Consider the following 12,027-nt stretch of genomic DNA (forward strand, 5'->3'; position numbering starts at 1 on the left):
ATTATTTTGTTACGTTTTAGTGCATTTTGTTTAAGAATGTTTTTTTTATTTCGGAATGTTTTTTTTGTTTGCGAATGTTTTTAATGAAGTCGGCTTTCTTTTTTTCTGAAATTTTTTATAACTATATTTTAAACATAGGTATAATTTATTACTTCAATTAGATTTACTCTTAATATTAATTAACATGTTAAAATAAACTCCGCAGTACGTGTATTAAATGATTAATTTTATCAAGGTTTGCAATATTTATGACAATGGAGGCATATTACGCAAATGATACAAACGTAATTAGTACAAAACAATCCCTGTAATGTGTTCAGTCTGTGAATTAATTACATTATGTGAACACTATGACCAGTTACAGACATAAATCCTAGTTATTATTCATTGTATATGTACATATTATAAAACGAAATCATAATTCGTGTTTATATTTGTTTTAAACCAAAAACATTTAGAAGCTGTTTTCATCTCAAGAAAATTAATCTTACAAATATACATATGGATGGATGCATGCATGAAGGATGTTTGTTACTTGATGAAAGGCACAGATGCAGAACATTGTCTGGAAGAATACATAAGCTATTAATTTAGTTTTTTTTTTTATCATTCGGTACGGTCTGAGTCACGGGCGGCAACTAGTATTTTATAATTAAAAGATAAAATCATATGGTCCTTTATTATGTCATATGATAGAAAAAATTGCACATTTTTCAAAATAAATCGTAACTATTTGTTTTAATTCATCATTAACTACTTTTATTATAATAGTTTTTACCACAATATTACATTCCGCAAGGATAAATTTGATTTTAGTAATTTAAAAAGTAAAATGTTTAGATTTACTAGACATTTGAATGACGTAGCCACAAACCGCAAGTTATACAAGGGGCAACAGGGCGTCTATTGCATCTTGACCATAATTTAGCCACGGCAATGCTTGGAACGTTAGGCACAGCCCGACTGTAACTGCAGCTAAAATTACAGCGCAATCCTTGTCTATGGAATTCGATGTATTGATACGAAGCAATCGAATTCCGTAATATGTATTTGCTATGCTGAGATATATTTTGATTTTAAATGTTGTAGTAAATATTTGGATCTCTTGCCATTAAATATTAATTTAACGATTCCTTTTAAATAGTTTTAAGGTTAACTACTTCTTTCGCCTCCTTTCCCTTACCCGACTCCTTTCGCAAGAATTAAAAAAAATAATTAGTCGCCAATGTGTTTTTCCAGACTGTTCTACGTCCATGCCTTTCAGCAAGGTCCATAAAGCTGTTCTGAAGGATACCTTTAAACAAACATTCATCCATCCAAACGTTCGCATTTATAATATTAGTAAGATAAGATTAAATTACAATTTGGATGTAAGAAAAGTTTTCGATACAAAAGCAATAAAAAAGTATTAATCTTTGAGTAAAGATTGAATTCAGAACCCGCTATGCAATAGTTAACTTATTTAACCACAGAGCTATAGGATAATAATAATGCCAAGCAAACTTGGTATGATGTAGACGTCTAATGTCAGAATATTTGACGCTTGGCTGCCGCAAAAAAACTGCGTATAAAATGGTATACAATAGATTGCGGGGAGATATTCGTACTTTGTATCATGTTCGTATGAGATTGGCGTTGTAAGGTACCTTATGACTGCATTGTTTATTTATGAAGATCCGCTTTATGATTTGACGTAAGGCGGAAGAGAAAGCCGTTATTTGAATAATCCATGTGACTATACCCCACCGTGTGTCTCGGAAACGCGATAATGTTAAGAAATTGTGTATTTTTGTATTACACGTACACAAGTTATATGAATATTTGAAGTTACATCTCGGAGATTGAAGTTTACAAATTATAAAAAGTAACAGACATGTGTTTTCGTATTTTTTTCTTTCATAACTAATCCTAATGAATCATACTAATATGACAAATCCAATTGTTTCGATGTATGGGATGTGTAAATGTTTGATAGAAGGTATCTCCTGAACGGCTGTATGGATCTTGCTGAAATTTGGCATAGATGTAGAACATAGTTTTAAAAAACATATGCTACAAATTAAGTTTATTTAAATCCACGCGGACGGAGTCCCAAGACAACTAGTGCGTTATAAAATATTAAAGTAATGCAAGTCAAGAAGTTGAAAAATAACCTAATGTTACAATACGAATAATTTATAATGCTGCATTAACATTATAAATTCAATTCCAACTAAAATCTATCTTAAGCTGTGGTCAAAATATGTATGCGTATAGTCAAATATTATTCCTAGTACAAAGACTCGTAATTCCCAGAACTATATCCATGCGAAACATAATTTTCAGTGGATTACTACCACAGAATATTGCACAGAAATTGTTAGAATGTTTAAATTATGTAAAGTAGTATGCATACGGAATCCGTTGTTTCGATTCTTATCTGAAGGAAAATATATGTCATGTTTTCAAAATAAGAAACCACTGTTTGGTTCTCGGTAGAAAATGATTGAGTCAAACTATATCATTTGCTTAAGTGCTGTTTTATTTCTTAAGGGTGGTTACAAGAAAACCTAGATTGGATAAGTTTTGTTATTTTTATCACAAAATAGGCTTTATATTATAAAAGATGTAGAGGTAACATTTAACTATTACACTAGATAAAACTATATTCGTCGCATAAAGACGTTTTCGTTGATTGCTAATTAATTGAAAGTTAATATTTGAAATAAATGTGAATTGGTTGCGTTTACATTGTAAATAGTCGAGAATCGAAGTCGAACAAAACGTAGCGTCATGTCCATTGTCACATAAATAACATGTCTACGCCGCGGTGTATGCTGGTCAGTGCGGCTTTTGTTGTTTCACACGAGGGCAGAACAGTGAGGCAGAGCAATACACATTGCAGTACTGCTATTATTTAATTCGTTTCGCACATTCGAAACAGTACTGTTGGTGTACGTTAAAACATTACCAGTAGATGTTGCACTGTTCTGTCCACGTGTGAATCATTGTGCATTCGGCACAGACAAGCGTTCGTTTACGGTTGCGGTGGCTGAATGATGTCGCTTGTCGCCGCAACACCGCAGCGCCCTCTGTGCTCAGCCCTGCGCTAAAGCCAGCTGTCTTAATCAATGACATTCTGTGATTTGGAAGACATTACTGACACAAAAGACTTTGGTCTAAATTACGAACAGCATTTATGACAACAGATAAAAGATTCTCTTTAATAATTTGGCACTGTTAAATATGGTCTTAGTACGAATTTTTGCGCAGCGTCCACTTTAAGTGGACACCAAATACACCAAAAATCTCATACCGATGTAAATGACAATTACGATACGAAAGCGCTTGTTAAAAAAGCAAAAAATGAACTTTTTTATATTAGTAAAAAATGTTTGACAACTTTGCAACATATTCGTAGATATTTTTGTCGAGAGTGTTAGTAAAATCCCAAGACAATCTAATAATATTTGCTAACGTCAGTGACCCAGAGGGCAAAGATTAAGGATTTCCATTTTTCACGGTGTTAGCGCACCCCTCAATTCTACGTTATAACTTAATAATGTTATTATATGAAGAAAATAAAAACATATACTATGAATGCCACTAGTGCTTTATTACAGTAACTAGCTGTCACCTGCGACTCCGTCTAGGTGGCATTAAAAAAAATTTATAGCCGAAATGTTCTACCAGGCTATGTTCTACATCTATGTCAAATTTGAGCGAAATCCCTTTAATCGTTCTGGAGATAATTTCCAACAAACATCGAAACGTTCGCTTTTATAATATTAGTAAGATTCAAAATGTTTAATTAAAAATAACTTTATAAATAAGTAATGAGACAAGAAATATAAATTAATATTTTACAGATTTTTGTGAATTTAAAACTGCTGTTTATAAGCAATGAGCTAAAATAAAAGTTAATCTTACCACTGAAAGCACAGGTCTATTTTTTTCCAAATGTAACTGCTTACACCGTTTACAGTAAAAGTGCACTTAAAGTTTTATTTCCTTCTCCAAATATAAGGCGTTGTACAATAGAGGTGTGTGATCTTTGAGTGCACGTTACACGGGAGCACGTTTAGCTTTCTTACAAATTTAATGAGTATTCTTTCTGCGGTTGCAGTGAAAATAATCCTTTGAAACTGCGCAACTACAACGAAAAATAAATTGCTTAAGTACCTACTTACAAACAAAATATGTAGGTATATACAATCGTCTGTTTTAGATAGTGTAGAATCAAGTCAATTAAGTGTTTTTTTTGTCAAATAAATGGAAATGAATTCTTTAGTGTTTTTAAACTTTTTGGCTTTAGATGTTTGTTACTAAAAATTTTTTACTGGATACGTCGAAACAAAGATTTTAACGACTTCGTCGGTAAAATATAACACGAATTTAATAAGGGAAAGAGATATATTGAATTATATTCAGCGTTAAGTGCGGCAGGACAGGAGTTTGGACGCACGGATTAACGGAAAATGTAAAGTGCATCGCTGATGTTCCCGCGCACAATAAACGAAAACTTTTTTGTATTATTTTTTAAAGATTAAAAAATATATTAAGTACCCAAAAATATACAGAATATATTTGTATATTTGAGTGATGATTTAAAGTAGGTTTTTATAAAATTATAACTACTTCAGATCATAAATTACGCCATTTATACCAAAATTTTAGTCATTTGTTTTACACTTTTGTGATCTAACTCCTCCCTTCTCCACAGATTCAAAGTTTATAAAAACACTATTCCCTGAAGTACAATTTACTTATGAATTTTGAAGGTCAAAGATAAGAAATGATTCAAGAAATATTCAGTACGAAAACATTTTAGACCAAATATTGTAATACTTGTCTTGTCACTACAAAGTTACAAAAAAGTGTGATAATAAAACAAACATAGTGTACAAGTAATAAACGAAGCGCCAATAGCCTAATGGTTAAGGGTACGGATATCCGATCAACGAGGTTGGGGCTTCGAATCCCGCCATTCGACTATTGTCGTAAACCATATCCTAGCATAAGTCTAAAGCTTAGTTGGAATGTTACAAGACATATTAGTAAATTCATAAAAATCTGCTAATATTTTAACTAAAAAAAAATAAGAAGAAATATATCATTTTCGTTTAATTTTCATTTTAAAAATGAAGTGTAGTTGGCTGCGGCGTAGCATTAATGCCTTGGATTAAATAATGTTAGAGCGCCTTTGTTACAGCTACATGCAAGCTGGGTCGACCGCTGTGGATTTTTTGTGCAACAAAACAAAGCACTGCATCATACACATCTTTATTATATTATCACAATGATGTTATTTTTTTTTTATAATTTTTATTTTAAAACTAGACATACTGGCCTTATACCTTGTTATAAAGTCTAAATTTTTTAACCATAAAAAACTGCACATTTTACGCTAAATATTGTTTATTCCGAATATTTCAAATGAAGCACTTTTTCTCACGAACTACATAAAACTAATGACCTCGAGTCCGTCCGCGTGCAATTAAAAAAACTTTAGAAGTTGCCTATTTGTTCTTGCAGACTATTTTCTAAATCTGTCCCAAATCTGATCAAGATTCGTTGAGCCGTTCTGGAGTTACCTTGTAACAAACATCCATCTATACTTTGGCATTCCCTAATATTAGTAAGATTACACCTATTTAATATTAATTCTAAAACTAGATATAGAGTTGTTTTGTTTTTGTAAACTTCAAGATTAAAAAGTCAGTCTAACCCAGGAAACATTTTAGTAAAAACTTGCTACGACCTATTTCTTGATTCTTGACTTTAAATAGCGCCTTTTCTGTATTTATTAAACTTCTTGTCAATTTGCCAGCCCTTCTTATATGACAAGAGACAAGCCGTTCTCAACAAAGGGGCAGTTAATGGATGATGATAAATAGTTCTGTCAGTCAATGCTTGAGGGTTGGATAAATACATGATTAAGGAGAGTTCACCACTTCGTTGAGAGGGATTTGAGATCTATTAATTAATATCAATTTTGTCAAAGCCTTGATACGTATCTTAAAGCTTAGCTAATACTTTTAACGAACTTTTTTATATCTTTCTAGCTGTCGCCCATCATTCCGACCGCGTGGAATTAAAAAAAAACTGAATTAGAAGTCTAAGTGTTCTTCCAGGCTATGTTTTATATGTATGCCAAATTTCATCGATATCCGTTCAGCCGTTCTAGAAATACCTTCAAACAAACATCCATCCATGCATCCATCCCTCCATCTAAACATTTGCATTTATAATATTAGTAAGACAGCGACATTTACATTAACTATTATTTAAGTACCTATTAGCAAATAGAACAAATTAATAACAGTTTGATTTTTTTTAGCTAGGATAACAAAATTAAGTTTGCCCTGATAAAGCCGTTGTTGTTGATTTCGTACAATAGTAAAGGAACGTACTACCATTGGCTATAATATTCATTTCCTAATTCCTTTAAGTTTTTAATGTTCTATAAAACACGTATTTATGAGGCGATCAATTGACTTTTATACAAGTTGTCTTAATATTTCAATGTCTGTAACACAGATCTCGTCCCCTACCTAATCAATTTGCGTTTCCGAACCATAAAACAACTGAACAAGCAGTTAAACAGACCTTAACCGCAATTAAATTTATTTCCCAGCAGACAGATTGGACCAATGTTTGTTTTTGTCATCGTTTTGCATAATTCAAGTACTGTTCTATTATATTTAACAGGGAATTATTATTTTGGATTTCAACTTAATATCAAACAAAGTACAAATGTTGGAAAAACAAAATATCTATGGTTACGATAATTATGTTTCGTTATGGTTACGTTATGGTTATGGTTATGATTTTAGTACAAGACTATTTTTTTTACTTTTTATTATTGGTTCATTTTAGAAAGCTGATACAGTAATCCAATACAATTTATTAGTTATTAGTAAATAGATACGTTAATAGGTACACATAGACTTAAGTTTCATAGCGAACGTTCGACAGGTGTTCGTTAATACTTCGTAATTCGACCCCTTCAATAACCCTGTCTCAAGAGACACATTTACGTCATCTATCAGAGGGTTAAATATTGAATTATTATATTAATTTACTTAAGAGATCACCGCCAGTTAAATACATAAATGTAACCAGAAATTAGTACATAGAACCACAAGGGTAGAATTGTTTGTACTCGTAAGAGAATTGTGAGAGAAGAGAACGGCAAACTTGACGGTCCCACTTTAATGAAAGCCATCATAATGTTCACTATTTCATTTTATAATTATGAATCTATAAAAGCGATGAATTTGAAATTACTATATCTTAAAATACTTGTATTGAAATATGATTAAATTACGTTGTCGGTAAAACGATCGCAACGCTAGGGGCGCCAAAGCCTGGATTAAGGCTGGTTAGTGCGTTGTTCCTGGCGCCGCCGCGAGAAAATGCCAGCTAAAATGTAAATTATTTTTAATTTGATTTACGATGTTTATAAACATAAACCTCGTAATACATTAAATTGTTTTTAAGTTTTAAAATAGTAACATAAAAACATTTTAAAGTACCTTCTGGGCAAATAACAATGTGTCAATTAGACGGCGTAGAAATACGTTTTAGAAAGGCCTTTATGAGAATAAAGGAATTTGCTACTCAAAACCCTCTGTATCCGTGTAATGGAGTTTACCCATTACACGAAATAAAGAGCTAAGGAAGTATTACGTGTATCATTGTTAAAACAGCACTCAACCTTTAAGATCAAATTAAAATGCTTTTACAGTATCGACCTGCCATCTTTGCGAGGCACTACACAATATGTGTCGTACGTACGTACTACACTAGTGGTCGCACGCGACTCCGTCTGCGCGAAATTAAAAAAAAAAGCATAAGAACATAGTTTGGGAGAATACATAGGCTATGTATTCTTCCAAACTATGTTCCATCTGTATGCGAAATGTCACCGAGATATAATATGTTCAGCCGTTTTGGAGATACCTTCAAACAAAACTAATATAAGTAAGAAATAAAATAAGGTATGATCTTAAATTATCTTTAACCAAAATTAAACTGATCATAATAGGGTACAATTTTTTGTTATGTTTTGATCCGATTTCTTTGTTAGTATTCTATAATATAATAAAGATTTCTATGAACAAAATTGGCAAAACAAAGACGTCGAAATGTTGACGCGTCGGAATCCGTAGTGACAGCGGAATAACCTGTCCGCAATCTGACGAGTCAATTATCCCGCCCCCCCCCCCACTCATGGCGTCAATCAAGCGGCAACGAGCGGGATTGATGGAGTTATGCGTAATCTATGGTAAAGCCGGCTGATGCCTCCGTCTGCCGTCTGCCGTGTGCCGTGTGCCTGTTACATCGGCCCTGTATTCAGACCAATCGATAAATGATTAAAGGATTGTAAAATATAACTTCTCTATGGTTGTTGCAAGCGTAATATAATCTTATTTATTTTATAAATCCGAATTACGTGGACGGATGGATGGCTGAATGGATGTTTATTAGAAGGTATCACCGAAACAGCTCAACGGATTTTGATGAAATTTGGTACATAGTTTGAAATAACACATAGGCTACTTAGTAAGTTTTATTTATAATTCCGCGCGGACGGAGTCTTGGGCTATGTTATTATAGTTCATGATTTCGTACATTTTTGTTATGGTCTTTTACTTTTTGATGACAGTAGTATTTTGTTTTTACTTCTCTTACATTTACACAAATATCGTCTAATAAATCCATCAACTGTGTACATTGTATTTGAAATATTTTCCATCAATTAATCCAAACATCTAAGGGCATATCAAGAAAGTCATTAGATGTCAGCATGCGATGTGATGTCACATCCGGACAGCTCCCTATCGCGTCAGCATCGCACGTCGCGTCATCTGCCCCATGTTTACACTGCGAGATAAGCATGACCAATCTTATACCGCCCTCGTACAGGAAATGATTCCATCCTAGAATACAAAATGTACTAGAGTTGAGAATTTTCGCACAATACTTTTGTTAGACCATTACTTACACTCCCGGAAGTCTTTTTCGAAATTGTCGTAATTAAAAAAAATGTCATTTTGGTCTTAATTTTGTTAGCTTTCCTCCATAGATACTCAAATAGTAGAAGATATTTGTTTTACATATTGCATCTTAAAAACGACCTCTTTCTTAACTTTTTTTGACTTATTATGACCATAGTTACAAACATATAAACTTAGCTACTTAATTCATATTGATTGTTTAATAAGTGTACTACGGAAAACAACTCTTGTTATCTTAAATTTTATCTTTGTACGACTCTATGTATCTCCTATTCCAGCGCTGTAAGCCTCCCAGTGACCACCGCTGACATTATTCATTGAAAACTATTCCGCACTAAGCGATGTTTCGGGTAGTCTCCGGCCAAGCGAAGCGGCATTGTTTGTTCGGGGATCTTCGCTACAGACATTACAACGCATTCAAATGGAAACCTGTGGTTTTGCATTCTATATATTTATAACATCATATAAATAAGCATAATTTAGTAATCGTATTTTCAAATTAACACCAAAAAATTCAATGTAAAATCTGAATAGATAGATGTAAGTTGGTATAAATTGTTACATTTTCAACAAAGAAATCTGTTAGACAGCGTTGTATACAACTTTCTCGGACACCCTGTATATGGATCGTCCGAAAAATTAAATTCCAGGAGATTATTTCCAAATTGACATATTGTAAAACGAAAAGTATATTAGGACACCCTGTGACTAAGGTTATACACCAAATATAAATATGATTAAGGTCTATTTACCTACATTTATACAAAGTAATGTACATAAAACTCTATATAGAATATGATAAAAAATAAATAAATAGAAAATAATATATCTTTGTTTATTTCAGTACATATTCGCGATTATGGTCCCAATATTCTTAGATTATATAATACGAGCCGCCTGTTAGTGACATTTAATAAACCTGGGCGCGGGTTCCCTTCTGTTTACTGCCGCGTTACACTATAACTAAAGTTATTTATACGACACGTATTAAAGCCTTTCATAATAATTGACAACAGCATATAAGTTATCACGTAAAAAGACATAGTATACAGATTCCTGAAACATGACTAAACATATAAGTTTTTCATTATTGATTTTTTTTTAATAAATGAATAAAATAACACTTAATCCTTTCCACCATTATATAACAATTAAAAAAGGGGTCTTTACAGACAGACGGACGGACAACAAAGTGATCCTATAAGAGTTCCATTTTTATCCTTTCGACGTACGGAACCCTTAAAATAATTATAAAGACTTAAAACAGAAGGACATTACAATTACATAAGAAAAAGGAAATATTTACAACGAGCATTGCAAATGATCGGATAGATTTACTCACTTAGCTTTGTACCATCGGTTCGTAACAAGTTTCTAGACATTTGTAAATGATACATCTTACTAATATTATAAATGCAAAGTTTAGATGGACGAATATTACGAGGTATCTCCAGAACGACTGCAAGGATCTCGCTGAAATTTGGCAGACATTTAGAACATAGTCTGGAAGAACACATAGGCTGCTAATTGCATTTTTTTTAATTGCGCTCAGATGGCAACGCGGTACTCAGCTAGTTTTTAATAAACAAATCATTAAGCCAATTTTAAATTGGAACTAATTTTAATAAAAATAATTTTATAATTCTACAGTGAGTTAGTCTTAAGTGTCAAGATGCATATCAATTTGGTTTAATTTAAAAAAGCTATTCAGTTTAAATTGTGTTTGCATTTTCTCGTTTTAATTTACGTAAGGAAATCTTAACTATGAAATGAGTGGGTTAAAGTTTTCTCGACGCAGTTCAGTGTAGCAGCGGGCGGCTCGCATTAGTTTGGAATTAAGCGAACCTGCCGCTGCAATTATCGCGCTAATTAAATCAACGCTATGTTATGACTAATTTATCCGATAGAAAGGTTTGCTCTTGACAAAATCGAAGGCATTAAAATGTTACATTTTATTACTTAATATTTTTTATTCTTTTACTTAAAATACAATTTAATATAGAGAAAAATTTTGCATAATAATACAAAACTACTTATTGCTTAATCTGCTTACGTAAATACAAATGTTCCAAACTGCTTGGACTTCAAGTTCAAATCGCAGAGGAATTTCTATTCTATTCTTCTTGGCAGTCGTATAACTATTTCTATAGGGCCAATTTTTCTCGCAATAAACCTTATTTTATTTAAAATAAGTCACATCATTCTCACGGCATTTAATGATGATTGTGAAATAAACCGTAAAAGTGAAAAATAAAACCATTTCGCGAAGCAGCATTTTAGTGCAATATAACAACGATGACGTCTGTATGCTGTACCTATTCTAATTGGTGGCAATGTTCTTCCGCGTGCAACCGTGACGTCGTCTGATTGCCAGCGACCGGCTAACGTGGCGACGAGTGACGTCACAAGTATTTTGTTTTCGAACGCTTAATACGTCACGTAGAAAATTATTTTAAACACCATTGCACTGAACGAAATTTCTATGCAATATTTTTAGATGTCAAAACATATCAGAAATTTAAATCACATGAGAATATAAGATTAATCTTTGTATCAATACGTTAAATAAAATGCAAAGAAATTATTATATGCAAAATATTTAAAACGTGTAAAACACACTTATTTGACTTTCATGCATAATGATATACGTAACAATATAAATGTATTTATGTCCAATGGTATATATAAAATTTTGAAAAAAATTTTTAGTACTTACGTTTTTCTCCTTATCCTTGTTAATAACCTTGTACTTATAAAACTAATTTCCACTTTAATACAAAACACAGTATACATAATCTTTAAACTTTAACTTTACGTAAAAATGTGACATATTTAATCAAGATGAAAATTTATAAAGAAAAAATGTAGGTACAAGCAAAGTTTAATTTTAAATCGATTACTCGACATCGACTCGATTACACTCGTAGAGGTGAACTCGAACATTAATCGAATTTGATGTTCGTCGGGCGAACGATCAAGAGTACGTTAGTTCACATTACGGTGCTCTTGAGTTTCACTTGATACT

The 12,027-nt window shown here is 32.4% G+C and overlaps 1 long non-coding RNA gene across 1 annotated transcript in view; it reads right to left on the bottom strand.

Moving 5' to 3' along the window:
- LOC106121684 (uncharacterized) overlaps positions 1 to 11,821 on the bottom strand; it is a 51,741-nt gene extending 39,920 nt beyond the window's left edge. Inside the window, exon 1 of the long non-coding RNA XR_001228068.1 lies at positions 11,719 to 11,821. This is a non-coding gene — a long non-coding RNA (uncharacterized LOC106121684). The remainder of the gene's footprint in view (positions 1 to 11,718) is intronic.
- Between the last annotated feature and the right edge of the window lie 206 nt (positions 11,822 to 12,027).

The sequence above is a fragment of the Papilio xuthus genome, unplaced genomic scaffold (genome assembly GCF_000836235.2).
Source record: "Papilio xuthus unplaced genomic scaffold, Pxut_1.1 DF826938.1, whole genome shotgun sequence".
In the NCBI taxonomy this organism is placed as follows: Eukaryota; Metazoa; Arthropoda; class Insecta; order Lepidoptera; family Papilionidae; genus Papilio; species Papilio xuthus.